At 53.9% G+C, this 15,435-nt stretch overlaps 1 protein-coding gene across 3 annotated transcripts in view; it reads right to left on the reverse strand.

The window, feature by feature from the left end:
• The window catches only part of NACC1 (nucleus accumbens associated 1), a 33,674-nt gene extending 18,352 nt beyond the window's left edge, over nt 1–15,322 (reverse strand). For all 3 annotated transcript variants that reach the window (XM_030820665.1, XM_030820663.1, XM_030820664.1), the window contains exon 1: nt 15,122–15,322. The gene's annotated coding sequence lies outside the window, so the exon portion shown is untranslated. The remainder of the gene's footprint in view (nt 1–15,121) is intronic.
• Nucleotides 15,323–15,435: the final 113 nt, after the last annotated feature.

Genomic DNA, 15,435 nt, shown 5'->3' on the forward strand with positions numbered 1-15,435 from the left:
CTGCATCGGACCCCGTACTGCCTCTTCCAGGAGGAAGAACTGGCTGTGTGGGACGTGAGAAGGCTGTCTCCCACACTCTGGGGCAGTCATCAAAGGGCTTTAAAGGAAGGTGTGGCTTTCTACCTGACCCCACAGGTAAAGTGAGAATTATTTTATTTTTTATTTATTTATTTATTTTTGAGATGGAGTCTCGCTCTGTCGCCCAGGCTGGAGTGCAGTGGCACGATTGCGGCTCACTGCAAGCTCCGCCTCCCGGATTCATGCCATTCTCCTACCTCAGCCTCCCCAGTAGCTGGGACTACAGGTGCCCGCCACCACATCTGGCTAATTTTGTGTATTTTTAGTAGAGACGGGGTTTCACAGTGTTAGCCAGGATGGTCTCGATCTGACAACAGGTGATCCAAAGTGTTGGGATTACAGGTGTGAGCCTCCGCGCCCAGCCTTTTTTTTTTTTGAGATGGAGTCTTACTGTCGCCCAGGCTGGAGTGCTGGGATTCCAGGCTTGAGCTATCACGCCCGGCCTCCTCAGTAATTCTATAGGGTCTCTAGAGGGCAGTGGTCCTAACTGGGCAGAGTGCGAGTGAGAAGGCTTCCCTGAGTAAGACAGATCTTTCCAGAGACTCCAGCTGGCCAGCAGGAGAATGTAACAAGTACGTGCAAAGGCCCTGGCGCAGGAATGCACACCTTCCCTCCCTCCCAGTTAGCTCTCAAGCACCTTCCATGTTTCATTAGCAACTCCACTCAGATCTGCCTCCCTGGGCTAGGCACTGAGAATACAGTGGCCACTCTCCTCCTATTTGGTAACACCCGTTCCGTCTGAAAGGGCTGCTGTGAGGAATAGAAATGGCAAGTGTTCAAAGGCTCAGAGGTGCAACCTAAGGTTGAGTCCTGGCTCCAGCACCGACCTGCTCCTCTGACCAGGAGCTGCAAATCTCTGCTTTCTCCATTTGGAAATCGAGGCTGAGGAGGTAAACCTGATTCTACAAACTCAACCTACACTTATTGTTACTGAATGATCATTCAAGAAATTACACGGAAACATTACTAGTCATCAGGGAAATGTGAATCCTAACCACAGTGAGATATCATCTCACTTACTGAGCTGCTACCCTGGCAGGCCACAAGCAAGACACGGGCCCTGCCCCTTGCAACACCCAGGCGAATGGAGGAACCAACTCACAACTTCTATGAGCTCCCCGAATCCTCTTAGCAAGACTTCAGGGCTGGTTTCATACTCCCCTTGCAAAGCTGGAAAAACTGAGGTCATGTGGAAATTAAGGACTGTCCTGAGGTCATCTAAAAATTCATTCACCAGGTTCAAAATTCAAAAGATATGTCCTGAAGGGCGGGATGACTCAAGCCTGTAATCCCGGCACTTTTTTTTTTTTTCAAGACAGAGTCTTGCTCTGTTACCCAGGCTGGAGTGCAGTGGCGCCATCTCGGCTCACTGCAACCTCCGCCTCCCAGGTTCAGGTGATTCTCAGCCTCCTGAGTAGCTGGGCTTACAGGCGTGTGCCACCATGTCCGGCTAATTTTTGTACTTTTAGTAGAGATGTGGTTTCACCATATAGGCCAGGCTGGTCTTTAACTACTGACCTCAAATGATCCACCCGCCTTGGCCTCCCAAAGTGCTAGGATTACAGGCATGAGCCAACACACCTAGCCAATCCCAGCACTTTGGGAGGCCGAGTCAGGCGGATCACCTGAGGTCGGGAGTTCAAGACCAGCCTGGCAAACATGGTGAAACTCCGTCTTTAACCCAAGATATGTCCTGAGGTATCTGCTGCCCCTACCACTTATATGCAAAAAGTGGTAAGGCCGAGATTCAAACCAGGGTCTGCCTAGGCACCACAGCCTGTGACTTCCCTTGCTTGTATCTTCCTTCCTCTTCCCCTCCTCAAAATCACTGCCACCATCCTACAAAAACACAAATAAAACAAAACAAAACCCCAAAACATCCTTAGGGCAATCAGAGGGTGGAGGCCGGATCTAGGAATCCCAGTTACAAGGCAACAAAAATCTCCTCCCAGGAGCTCAAACTCAGAGCTGAATGGGCCAGGAGCTGGCCACTCTGCATGAAGAGGCAGGAGAAACAGGCACCATGTTGGGGGGCAAAGGACAGAACCCAGAGAGCCTACTTCGCGGGTCCTGGTAACCCTGAACCACCCCCCTGGGCAGCCAAATTAAAGCCACCCCGGTACTGGGGCCCAAATGACAAGGACCAAGATGGTCAAGGGAAGAGGCTGGCATCCCAGTTCCTAGAGGGGTGCTCCAAGCTCATTCCCCAGGGAGGAGGACAAAGACAGGACAGGTGTGCAGTGCAGCCAAAACCCTGCACCTGCCTGTGCCTCAGTTTATTCATCTGTAAAATGGGCTGTTCATCCAACCCATCCTGATGAACTGCATCCTCCTTTGTGGGAGGTGCTGGGGACACAGCCCTAAAAGGACCAGCTGTGCTTATGTGGAGCTGTCTAGTGAGAAGACACGGGGGATGATTTAATTACAGTTGGGGTGGGTATGTCAACCGAGCAGACGGCCTTGGTGGTAGGGACCATTAAAGGTTGAGCAACAGCCAGGACAGAGATAACACTTCTGGGCGGGAAGGTATCAGGTGTGGTCCAGGGACCCAAAGAAAGCTGGTGTAGCTGGAGGGCGATGCAGCAGGGACAGGGCTGCCAGGAAGGGTATGGGACAGGTGGGGTCCTGGCCTAGGGAGTGTGGACATCTTTGAAAGTGAGCCCCAGGGTCAGGGCAGCATTTTAAGAGTTATATGTACAGGCCAGGTGCTGTGGCTCACGCCTGTAATCCCAGCACATTGGGAGGCTGAGGTGGGCGGATCACCTGAGGTCAGGAGGTCGAGACCAGCTTGGCCAACATGGTGAAACCCCATCTCTACTAAAAATACAAAAATTAGCCGGGTGTGGTGGTGCACATCTGTAGTTCCAGCTACTCAGGACGCTGAGGCACGAGAATCACTTGAACTTGGGAGGTGGAGGTTGCAGTGAGCTGAGATCGAGCCACTGCACTCCAGCCTGGGCAACAGAGTAATACTCCATCTCAAAAAAAAAAAAAAAAAAAAAAAAGAGTTGTATGTACAGTTAACCCCTCCAAGGGCACTGTCAGCTCAATGAAGGCAAACATTCTGGCTGGTTTTATTCAAGATTAGTTCTTTAGAATGAAATAGATGCTCAGTAAATATTTGTAAATGTGTTAAAGAACAGTGCAGAGAGGCTGGGCACAGTGGCTCACGCCTGTAATCACAGCACTCTGGGAGGCAGAAGCAGGAGGATCCCCTGAAGCCAGGGGTTCAAGACCAGTCTGGGCAACATAGCGAGACCCCTGTCTCTACAAAAAATTTAAAAATTAGTGGGGCTTGGTGGCTTGCACCTGTAGTCCCAGCTACTTGGGAGGCTCAGGTGGGAGGATCATTTGAGCCTAAAAGTTAGAGGCTGCAGTGAGTGATGATTGTGCCACTATATTTCAGCCTGGGTCATAGGGCAAGACCCTGTCTCTAAAAAAAAAAAAAACAATAAGCAAAAACAAAAAACCACATCCCCCGACCCCACTACCCCACCAAAACCAACCAACCAACCAACCAAACAAACAAAACAGTGCAGAATGGGCACAGGACTGCTTCAAGGTGACCTTACTAAGCACCCGGCACCAGCCACAGGTAATTTTTTTTTTTTTTTTAAGACAGGGTCTCACTGTGTTGTCCAGGCTGGTCTTGAACGCCCCCATTTGGCAATGGAGACTGAAAGGTTATGGGGATAACAGGAGGCAACAGAGATGTGGGGGTTGGGAAGGTGGCCCAGGTCCCCTCCTGAGAATGAGAGCCAACCTAATGCTCAGACTGGGGTCCCCCATACCTTGTGAACCTCAGCTTCAGAGCCCAGCACCCAGGGCTTTGGAGCCTTTGTTTAGCAATTGGTCCAAACAGCTCAGCCAATTAGCGCACGGGAACTCTCCCTCCCTCCATGCTGCTGGGGACGAGCGGAGTGGGGCGACAGGTCTGTGAGCCACAGTGACCTGAATGCTGTTCCGTCTAGTTCCCCAGTGGCCCCCGCACAGAGTGGACAGGGGTGAGCTGCAGTGTGGGCCAGAGCAGACCCATCTCTGGGAACCCCTCTATCCCTGTGATTGGCCCAATCCGGCCCAACAGACTCAGGAGAAAAACTACATAGGCCTCTGCAAGAAGCCCTCACCGACGCTAGCCCCAGGAAGGGAGCTGGCATGACTGGACTCTCAGAGGAAACGGGTCTCTCGCTGGTAGGTCCCTGGCAGGGTCACCTGCTGGCTGAAGCAGGGGTGGGACGGAGTCGAGGGTTGAGGTCTCTAAACCACCTAATGGTTCTAGTCCCCACCAAATCCCCACCTAAGTCAGGCTCAAACACACTGCCTGGTCCCCCTCTACTGCCGTGAGGCCTTTGCCCAAGCTGTGCACCCTGCCCGGAATACCCTCTTCCTCCACCCTCAGCTACTCACTTCTCCAGGCTAGAGAAGATGTCCCCCTCCTGCCCCACCCCAGCCACAGTGCCCTTAAGTTTACCTCTGAGGAAACTAAGTCCCACTTGACTATAAACTCCCCAAGGGCAGAAAACCGTATCAGAATCATCTTTCCTTAAAATTCAGCATATCAGCACCCCTGAGGGTATGGGGGACAAGGGCAGGAGGCCACAGGGCAGCTGGGACCTTCCTGGCCAGGAGAGTGCTTAGTCCTGGCCCCGGGCATGAGCAGATCTTCTGGTGAGACCCAAGGGCACAGCACACGGTTTCCATGACATCCCAACAACTACTCAATAAATATTTGCCAGGTCCCTGCCTGGGCAGGCCACAATGGTGACAAAGTAGCCCTGCCTCTGGAGCTCACAGTCCAGCAGGAGACAGGGCCATTCATCCTTGGTCACACAGATCAATGTGCTACACACCGGGGTGCCTGACCTTGCCCAGAAGGGGTGACACTGGAGCTGAGATCTAGGAAGGGCAGTAGTGGATGGGGAGTGTGGCCCTTCCAGAAAGGGTTTTCACCTCCAGGGGACTGGGCTCAGTCTCAGGGCTCTGCTATGGACAAAGTATGTCCCTCCAAATTCATAGACTGAAACTCTAAGCCCCAATGTGCTGTTATCTGGAGATAAGACCTTTGGGAGCTAATTAAGGTTAATTGAGGTCATAAGGGTGGTATTAAGAAGGCAGCTGTCTGCAAGCCACGAAGAGAGCCCTCATCAGAACCTGACCATGCTGGCACTCTCATCTCAGACTGCCAGCCCCCAGCACTCTGAAATATAAATGTCTGTTGTTTAAGCCACCCAGTCTGTGATATTTTGTTGTGTGGCAGCTTGAGCTGACTAAGACAGGCCTGAAGCACCATCTATTCACTGATGCCTCCCCCACTGGAGTCTTTGGCCGGGACTTCCCTGTGAATGCCAGACTCGCACACACCCCAGACACCTCCACTCAACACTTTCAGGACCTGGCTCCAGTCCTTCCCAAAACCTGTGAATGCCGTAGCTTCACCAGCTCCGGCCCTCCTCATTCAGATCCTTGGATTCATCTTCAACTCCTTCAAAACCACTTTGTACTACCTTGGCCCCAAGTGACACTGCCTGGGCCCCTACAATGCCTTACTGGGGCCCCTGGCAGTCTGGCCCTGCTTGCTCTCGGACCTACTAGAATGGGAATGGGACAGCCATAGCTCTTCACACTCTCCCTGGTAACATAAAGCCCTTTCTCTACTCTTTTGTTTTTGGAGACAGGACCTTGCTGTGTCACCCAGGCTGCAGTACAGTGGCACCATCATAGCTCACTTCATCCTCAAACTCCTGGGCTCAAGCAATCCTCCCACCTCAGCTTCCCAAATAGCTGGGACCACAGGAGCTACATCCAGCTAATTTTTTTCTTTTTCTTTTTTTTTTTTGAGGCAGAGTCTCACTCTGTCGCCCAGGCTGGAGTGCAGTGATGGGATCTTGGCTCACTGCAAAAATCATTCAAGTGATTCTCCTGTCTCAGCCTCCTGAGTAGCTCGGATTAAAGGTAACCACCACCATGCCTGGCTAATTTTTCTATTTTTAGTAGAGATGGGGTTTCACCATGTTGGCCAGGCTGGTCTTGAACTTCTGACCTCAAGTGATCCGCCCACCTCCCAAAATGCTGGGATTACAGGCATGAGCCACGGCGCCGGGCCCATCCAGTTAATTAAAACAAAACAAACAAACAAACAAAAAATATATATATATATATTTTTTGGTAGAGACGTGATCTCACTATATTGCCTGGGCTGGTCTCCAACTCCCAGCTGAGTGGTCCTCCTGCCACAGTCTCACAAAACACTGCGATTACGGGCATGAGCCACTGCGTCTGACCAACAAAGCCCTTCCCGCCACTAACTCCTTAGCTTGATGCTCCCTGCTTGACTTATCCTTCTTGGGAGTTCCTATGATTTATTTAGCAAGCTGGGTATTTTTCTTTTTCTAAAAATAATTATTTTATTTGTGCATTTTTTAGTAATAGAGATGAGGTCTCCCTAATGTTGCCCAGGCTGGTCTCAAACTCCTGGGCTCAAGTGATCCTCCTGCCTTGGCCTCCCAAAGTGCTGGGATTACAGGTGCGAGCCACCACCCCCGCCAAACTGGGCATTTTTGGGGGCTTCATGTCAGTTTCCCTGGGGCAGGGAGTTTGTCTGTGTAGACCCCTGTTGTGTCCTCTCCCCTAGGACCTGGCCAGGTACACAGTGGGTGCTCACAGTCCTTTGTGGAAAGAATGAACAAAGAATTACTTCCATTCCTCCTAATCTAACTCCCTGTTTTGTTCCACATCAACGTGGCTCAAACATGAATAGGGCTCAGAAGCATTATCTGTGGCTGGGCAGACAGACGACCTCCTCTGACAGTCGCCAAGGTGGGTAGCCAGCAGTCAGGGGCCTACTGAGACCTGGGTGTTACCTGATGAATTGCTCACATTGCCGGTGGATCCTGCCATCTGCAGGAAGGGGGCTGGCAGGATGATTCCTGGGAGTAGTAACTGCCAGCTCTTAGGGAAGAGAGCCAGCAGGGGCCTGTGAGAGACTGTCAAAGGCACAGTCCTTTCCTGATGTCTTTCCAGGGAAGCTGTGACATGGCCATCGAGAGATGCTATGGTCTGAATGTTTGCCTCTCCCCAAAATTCACATGCTAAAGCCTATCTCCAATGTAGTGGTATTAAGAAGTGGGGCTGGCCAAGCGCGGTGACTCATGCCTATAACCCCAGCACTTTGGCAGGCCGAGGAGGGCGGATCACGAGGTCAGGAGATAGAGACCATCCTGACTAACACGGTGAAACCCTGTCTCTACTAAAAATACAAAAAATTAGCCGGGCGCAGTGGTACGTGCCTGTAATCCTAGCTACTCGGGAGGCTGAGGCAGGAGAATCGCTTGAACTCGGGAGGCAGAGGTTGAAGTGAGCCGAGATCGCGTCAATGCACTCCAGCCTGGCGACAGAGCAAGACTCCATCTAAAAAAAAAAAAGTTAGGCCTTTCAGCCAGGTATGGTGGTTCATGCCTGTAATCCCAGCACTTTGGGAGGCTGAGGTGGGCCGATCACCTGAGGTCAGGAGTTGGAGACTAGCCTGGCCAATATGGTGAAACCCCATCTCTGCTAAAAATACAAAAATTAGCTGGGCGCAGTGGTGCACGCCTGTAATCCCAGCTATTCGGGAGGCTGAGGCAGAATTGCTTGAACCTAGGAGGCGGAAGTTGCAGCAAGCCAAGATCACGCCACTGCACTCTAGCCTGGGCAACAGAGCAAGACTCCATCTCAAAATAAAAAAGTTGTTGATCAAAAATTTAAAAAGGGCTGGGCGCAGTGGCTCACGCCTGTAATCCCAGCACTTTGGGAGGCGGAGACGGGTGGATTACCTGAGGTCAGGAGTTCGAGATCAGTCTGGGCAACACAGTGAAACTCCGTCTCTACTAAAAATACAAAATTAGCCTGGCGTGGTGACACATGCCTGTAATCCCAGCTACTTGGGAGGCTGAGGCAGGAGAACCATTTGAACCTGGGAGACGGAGGATGCGGTGAGCCAAGATCGCGCCATTGCACTCCAGCCTGGGCAACAAGAGTAAATCTCCATCTCACCAAAAAAAAAAAAAAAAAAAAAAAAAATTAAAAAGAAAAAAAAAAAAGTGGGGCCTTCGGGAGGTGATTCAGTCAGGAGGGCTCTGTCCTCATGAATACGAACTGTGCCCGTATAAAAGACGGGGAGCTTGTTTGTCCTTGCCACCCTGTGCAGATACCTAAAAGGTGCTATCTATGAGATGGGCCCTCACTAGACACGGAATCTGCTGGCACCGTGATATGGGACTTCCCACCCTCTACAACTATGAGCTACAACATCTCTGTTGTTTATCAATGGCCCAGTCTGTTTTGTTTTTTTGCGACAGGGTCTTGCTCTGTCACCCAGGCTGAAGTGTAGTGATGCAATCTTGGATCACTATAGCGTCAAACTCCTGGGCTCAAGTTATCCTCTCACCTCAGCCTCCTGAGTAGCTGGGACTAGGGATGTGTGCCACCACGCCTGGCTAATTAAAACAATTTTTTGTAAAGACGAGAGACATATGTTCTTAGGATCTCCTGAGGGCTGTGTCACGGGTGAAAAACAAATTAAAATTAAATTTTTTTGTAAAGATGAGGTCTCACTATGTTGCCCAGGCTGGTCTCGAACTCCTGGGCTCAAGCAATCCTCCCATCTCAGCCTCCTAAATGCTGAGGTTAGAGGCATGAGCAATGTGCCTGGCTTCCAGTCTAAGGTATTTTATTACAGCAGCCCAGATGGGCTAAGACCTACAAGCCAGTTATGGGAGACCAGCAACTCCAAGTGTAACAAGGAACAAAGGCCCCAGAGAACCCCACAGTCCTTCATGCAGCTCAGCAGCATGTGGCTGGATCCTGGCAGCTACTCAGGTTGCCTCCCTGACCCAGAACCACGAAGACCCCTCTGTAGGGGCTGAATGTGAAGGCAGTCCAGGAAAACGGTTAGTGAAGAACAAACTGTTCAGCTAGGGGCGGCGACTCACACCTGTAATCCCAGAACTTTGGGAGGCTGAGGCAGGAAGATGCTTGAAGCCAGGAGTTTGAGACCAGCCTGGGCAATACAGCAAGACCTCATCTTGCAGCAGTATTTTTTTTTTCTTTTCTTTTTCTTTTTTGTTGAGACAGTCTTCCTCTGTCACCCAGGCTGGAGTACAGTGGCGTGATTTCGGCTAACTGCAACCTCCGCCTCCTGGGTTCAAGCAATTCTCATGCCTCCGCCTCCTGAGTAGCTGGGATTACAGGCACACACCACCATGCCTGGCTAATTTTTGTATTTTTAGTAGAGACTGGGTTTCTCCATGTTGGCCAGGCTGGTCTCAAACTCCTGGCCTCAAGTGATCCACCCACCTCAGCCTCCCAAAGAGCTGGGATTACAGGCGTGAGTCACTGCACCTGGCCTGTATTTTTTTTCTTATACAAGCATAGATTTAATTCGTTATCTTTTTCCCTGAATGACTGTCGTTAAATCCATGGTGGCAATAGGATTAGTAACAGTATCTCCTACTCAAGCCTCACTGACTGTGCCCATACCTGGCCAGGGCTGAGACAGGCTTTCACTTACTCTTCTTTATGGTTTCTGAGGAAGACATGAGACTGCCTGCCATTTCATGGATGGGAACGAGGCCCAGAGAGGTGAAGCCAGAGGCGGGGAACATGTGGCTGATGAATGGCAGGCACAGGTTTATACCCAGGCCATCTGGCTTCCGAATCAGGCAAAAATGTGAGGCAGCTGTGACTAGACCCATTTCACGGGTGGGAAAACTGGTGTTCAGAGAAGCAAGGCAGAGACCAGAAGGGAACCCTGGACTGGCCGAGTCCAGAGCTGGGGCTCTTTACCTGAGCTACTGGATGTGTCCTCTCCAAAAACAGGGTCTTCTGCCTGTCTGAGGACCTTCACCTCAGGGTCTGGGGTGCCCTCTCTCTAATCCCCAAGGAAGGCCTTCTTCATTCTTCCTTTCCCAATCCTCCCATCTGCAGCTATTCTCTAGCCCTTCCTCCCTGCAACCACCATCTCCGGGAATGAGCAGTCTCCGCGTGCTGCCTCTCCCTCCTCCCTCCTCCCACTCGCTCCTCCTCACAGCCCTCGGCAATCTGGCCTCCCTTTGCAGGCAGCAGCTCCGGCTCCTTGGAGAGAGCCTGGCAGAAGCTCTGCCTCCGTCCTCATGGAGCTCGCAGCCTGCCCGCTCCCTCCCCACCAACTCCAACCATAAGCCCTCCCTTCGGAGTTACATCCCACTCCCTGTGTGTAATCAGATCATACCCAAAAGACAGGGCAGCGGCGGCAACCAAGGCTGGAGGGAACAACAGTAAGTGCAAAGGCCCTGAGGTGACCCTGGTGCTGCTAACACAAAGGAGGCTGGAGGGATGGGGATCATCCTGGGAGAGGGGCCTGCTGGCCTGTGCTAGGAAACACAGGGCCTAAGATTTTGAATCCTACTATTGTACTAGACTCAAATCCCTTATGGAGCTTGTCACTCAGAATTACCCTCAATAGTGCTCACCCCCCATATCAGTCTCCCATCTAGAAAATGGGCTGACAGCAGCAGCCATCTCACAAGGCTATTTCAAGGATTAAACAACCAAAGAACACAGGCCGATCGGCGCTCGCCCCGTAGTCGGTGCTCATGAATGCCAGCTGCTGTTAGTCGTATCCCCTGGCCCCGTGCTGGGCCGCAAACTCCCTGGGAGTAGAAGACATCTTATGCCTCTCACCATCTCCCAGACCTTGCACATTTCATGGGATTAACAGGCAGTGCTCGCTGGGGTTTTCCCCAGAGCCTTCACAGCACTGTCCAATCACACCCCAGACGCCAACCTCTCCCGCAAACCTCATGATAACCAGACAGTGGAGATTCCCCACCCGGCCACTGCATTTGCGTCAATCATTCTTTGTAGTGGGGGCTGCCCTGCACACTGTTTGATGTTGAACCTCATCCCTGGCCTATAGACCCGCTAGATGCCAGCAGAACCCCCACCCCTGGCAGGGACAACCAAAAACGTCCCCAGACATTCCCCAAGTGTCCCCAGGAGGAAGTAGGACTGTCCCAGTTGCGAATCACAACAGTATAGTTGTGCCCACTTGTCACTCCTTATCAGAGGAGGACACTGAGGCTCAGAGGTAAAGACCTTTGCCCAGAGTCTCATGGCTGAGACAGGGGTGGTGCTAAAGTGTGAAATTTCACTCTCCACTAGACCGTGTCTGCTCACCCTTACCTACCCTCTCCCTTTGCTCGATTTAGAAAACACGAACTGGACACAGTCAAAGCCCTCAGAGAAGACGCACAGGTCTCTAAGAACTGAGACCTTCGCCAAGGAGGCAACACATGAGAAGGCTGGAGGGACATGACCACAACCACACACAGATCACAACCTAAGACACGTCACCTCTGCCGGTTCGGCTGGTCCTCACCCCACCTAATGTGCAAGCAGGCCCAGTCCCACCTCCCGGCCCCACCTCATGCAGCCCAGAGGGTTCTCTAGGGGAAGGGGGTAGCGGCCGAGGGGACTGAGGAGCAAATGCAGAGACGAGGAACATGAAAGTGGCTGGAAGGTGGCACAGGGGTGGTAGCCAGACCACTTTGCAGCTTGTGTGAAGGACTCGGGTGCCTCAGTTGCCTTGTGTGTCAAATGATGACAGTAGGTAGGACCAGGCTTAAACGAATTCGAGTGTGTACAAGTGCTGAGAGCAACCTAGGAGGAGAAACGAGGGGCACGGAGGATCTGAGAGAGGATGCAGAGTGGCATGAACACTGACTCATGTTTTCCAGCCTCGGTGGCTCACCACCATCCCAAAAGCAATGTGCCCCACCAAGCCTGACGGGATCCCTCTCTCCACACAGGCTCTGGCAATGACATTGATGAAATCTAGGGTCAGACAATGTTGGGCCAACCCCCAACTCTCTCCAAACCCCAGGGCCTCCAGGCAGACTCCTTCAATAGATTCTGTAAGGCTGACCAAAACTCACATCTCCTCAAAGCCCAGCTCAAGAACCTGCTGGGGCTCCCTGCTGCCCGGCCAGGAGGCCAGATTTTTTAAATACCCTGGATACAGGCCAAGGGGTTCTGAACTTCCATCTGGGGGTGATGGGCAGATCCGAGAGACCCAGAGACAGGGCTTCACTTTCTTGTGAATGGTACTAAGAGTCTCTGTCTCCACAGTAGGGTCATCCCCCCACTCCTTCCCTCACGAAGACAAAATGTTTAGAGCACTCAGAAGAAGACTGGTACATACTCAAGAAAAGCTGTGAATGTGCTGTCCCCTGAGCCTAGAACACTGACCCCTCCCTGCGCCCCAGCACCACCCACCCCTTAGCTAATATTATTATTCAGATCTTAGCTCTCCCGGAATACTTCCGGCCACCCATCGAAACCTCCCCATCCCCTCATGGCTCATGATGACTTCACTTTGCTACATCATCTTTGTAAACACAGAGGTATGTGAAATTATCTTGATCCTTTGCTTGTGAAAGTTTGGTCACTTGAGAGCTAGCTGCTCCGGATCTGTTACTCCGGGATGCTTCCCCAGCCCCCAGTGGGGAGTCGGCACCCAGCAGTGAAATAAAACTGTCTCAATGGGCTGCCTACTTGTTGCACTTGCCCCCACAGAGTCTGTGCATGCTAAGTTCTCACCGAAAAGCAGTTATTACTGGTGCCTTCTCCTCCAGCTCTAGGCACAAACCAGAGCTGCCCAAGGCACTGCCTGTCCCCCACCTACCAGGGCCAACTCCCAACAGTCTCAGCTAAGTGACTGGATGGTACCCCCAACCCCCTATCCCTGGTATCCAACCCAGCTTAGGTCCAGGAGGACCCAGTCTGTGCTGAAGCAGACCTGCAGCAATCCTGGCCCAACCAGCCAGGAAGGATGGTTCAGTCTCTTTTTGCGGGGCTGCTGGCCCAGTTCCTACTCCTCCTAGAACCAAGTGGCTGGCCAGACAGGCAAGAAGGGCAGGGCCCAGGTTGGAGGGTGTCCTGGGAACTACAGGGAGACTGGGGAGAATTAGGGTGACAACCCATCATTAAACCCAGAAGAACTGGCTGACACCACTTGACCCAGCAGTTTGTGGCTCCTGCCTCAGGTGCTGAGGATCCCAAATCAAAGTCCCAAGGACACCCTGGTAACAGCCTTGCAATTAGCCCAGAAAGGAACAAAAGCTGCTGCCATCCGACTGGGGGCCAAAGTGGGGCAAAAACAGTCTAGGCAAGCAAAGTCAAGTCCAGCCCTGGTGGTGCCAGGCCTCTTCAGCTTCCCACGGCCAGCCCGCAGCTCCATGACTCCTGACCTCTTGGCTCCCAGGAGGGAAATGTGGAAGAAGGGGTGACCAGGCCTCTGAGAAAGATACCTCCACTGTTCCATTCCCCGGGGACACCATGGAAACTCAGTCTGTCCCAAAGGGGATTAACCCATCCCTCGGGGTGGGCAGAAGGGAAGACCTGGACGGAGGAGAATGCCCGCCAGGGAATCCAGAACGAGGAGCTCCTCCAGTCAACCTCCTGGAAGGCCACTTGAGTGACTATGGATTTGGGCTGAGGGTCAGACAATCCCAGTTCAGCCACTGTCTGCTCATGTGACCTGAGACAAGCCACACCACCCCGAGCCTCAGCTTCCTCGTCTGGACCACAGAGAAGGCCTAAGTTGACCTGGTGGTGGTGAGCCATCAATGAGCTCATCTGACCAGCGAGGTCGGCACAGGGCCTGGCCCAGGACGAGCGTCCCAGAGGTAGATCCCTGGGCCAGGGTGTGAGTGCCTGATTTGATCCCCTTAACTCTTCTCTGTGCCCTGCCTTCACCCCATCGGGAGCCTCCAAACCACCATCAACAAGAGTTTTACATGCTCACCCCCTTTAATTCTTCACCCCCAGGGAGGTGGCACACAGAACTCAGGCTCAAAAGAGTTGGTGCCTGGGAGGCCATGGTACTAATATATATGATGGTTGCTGTGAGGTCCCATTCGCTAGGCTTGAACCACCAGCTTCTGGCCACAAAAGGTAGAGAAAGAATGCAGGATCCTAAAATACCCAGGTAACGTCTACTGGGCTGCCTCCTCGTAGATATATAAGGTGGGGGTGGGCGAGGGCCACCTTGTGATCAACAAGATGCCTAAGCTAGGTGTTCCAGACTGTCTCCAGCTGCCCACACAAACACCCACTGGCCAGCGCCTTTGAATAGTTGGCAGAGGCTTGCCCAAGAGGTAGGGTCAGGACTCTAGAGGCTTCAGGGATGAGGTGTGAGAAAGAGGGAACCCCTTGGATGTGACCCTGAACAGTTGGAGTTGGGGGCGGTGGGGGGCGCATCTTAGTATATACCTTCTGGTCACACCAGCTTTTCCTGACCTGCCCCCACATCCCCCCTAGCCTAGCCCAAAGGCTCTGCTCTCTTGACTCCCAAAACTCCTACAGCAGTCCCTCACCTTACCTGATCGCCCCCACATCTAGCCTCCCCCTCCCCACATCTGAGTCCTGACCTCATGTGACCCCCGGAAAACATCTCTGGGACCTCCTATCCGCCCCCACCCGAACTAACTCCGCCCACACCCACCGTGCCCCACTTCCTGGGCTTCTCCTCAGCCGCCCCCAGGCCTGTAACTTGACCCACCCACCTCCTCCAGCGCCCAGGCGGTACCTGCAGGCCCGGCCCCTCCCCGCCCCCCTCCGGCCGCGCCGCTCTCCTCTCCTCCCCCACTCGGCCTGGCCGGAGCCCGACTCCTCCTCCCCCTCCCCCTCCGGCATCCAAGGGAGCCTCCTCACTTTTCCGCCTCGGACCCTCCAACTTGCCCGGATCCCCGGTACCTGCCCCGGCCCGACCTGGCCCCCTCCCTCGCTGGGAGCTGGGGGAGCGGTCCAGGTACGATCCTGCCGCCCCCAAGCCCCGAAGCTCGAGCTGGACGCTCAAGGCCGCCCGCGGTAGCTCGGCCTCCACACACTCGCCTGCCCGGGCACAGGGCAGGCTGCGGGCCCGGCTCCTCCTCGGTCAGAGAAAGCACCCAGGCCCTCCCCACTCAGCCCTCGGGCCGCCCTGGCTGGAGGAGGCCGGAACCGGGCCTGAAGGGGGCCGCCTCACCTGCGCCGTGGCCGCGCTCCGGGGGGTCCCGGCGGGCTCCGCAGCGGCGGCTGGGGCCGGGCCTGGGCCCGGGGCGCGCCCCGCTGCGCCGGGGCCTCGGCCTCCGCCTCCGCGGCCTCCGCGGCCTCCGCCTCAGCAGCAGCGGCAGCCGCGGCGGCCATTCATTGTGGGCCAGGCCGCCCCAGCCGAGCGCCGAGCGAGCGCAAGCCGCGCCGCCGCCGCAGCCAGGCCAGGGAGGAGCGGCCCCGGCCCCGCCCGCGCACCGCCCTCAGGCCCCGCCCTCCAGGCGAGGCCAGCCGAGCTCCGAGCGCGCC

The sequence above is a fragment of the Nomascus leucogenys genome, chromosome 10 (genome assembly GCF_006542625.1).
Source record: "Nomascus leucogenys isolate Asia chromosome 10, Asia_NLE_v1, whole genome shotgun sequence".
Lineage (NCBI taxonomy): Eukaryota > Metazoa > Chordata > Mammalia > Primates > Hylobatidae > Nomascus > Nomascus leucogenys.